This window comes from Bison bison, unplaced genomic scaffold (genome assembly GCF_000754665.1).
Source record: "Bison bison bison isolate TAMUID 2011002044 unplaced genomic scaffold, Bison_UMD1.0 scf7180017864177, whole genome shotgun sequence".
Taxonomy (NCBI): domain Eukaryota; kingdom Metazoa; phylum Chordata; class Mammalia; order Artiodactyla; family Bovidae; genus Bison; species Bison bison.
The window spans coordinates 170,886-171,123 of record NW_011494749.1 but is presented as its reverse complement, the minus strand read 5'-3'; the positions used below and the strand labels follow the sequence as shown (position 1 = coordinate 171,123).

At 41.6% G+C, this 238-nt stretch overlaps 1 protein-coding gene across 5 annotated transcripts in view; it reads right to left on the bottom strand.

Annotated features, from left to right (window-relative positions):
- PREPL (prolyl endopeptidase-like) overlaps positions 1 to 238 on the bottom strand; it is a 36,087-nt gene that overhangs the window by 11,596 nt on the left and 24,253 nt on the right. The window lies entirely within an intron of this gene.

Genomic DNA, 238 nt, shown 5'->3' with positions numbered 1-238 from the left:
ACTAAGTTTGTCAAGCTTTTCTTCCAAGGAGCAAGCATCTTTTAATTTCATGGCTGCAGTCACCATCCACAGTGATTTTGGAGCCCAGGAAAATAAAGTCTCTCACTGTTTACATTGTTTCCCCATATATATGCCATCTGGTCCCATCACTTCATGGGAAATATATGGTAAACAGTGGAAACAGTGTCAGACTTTATTTTTCTGGGCTCCAATCACTGCAGATGGTGACTGCAGCCAT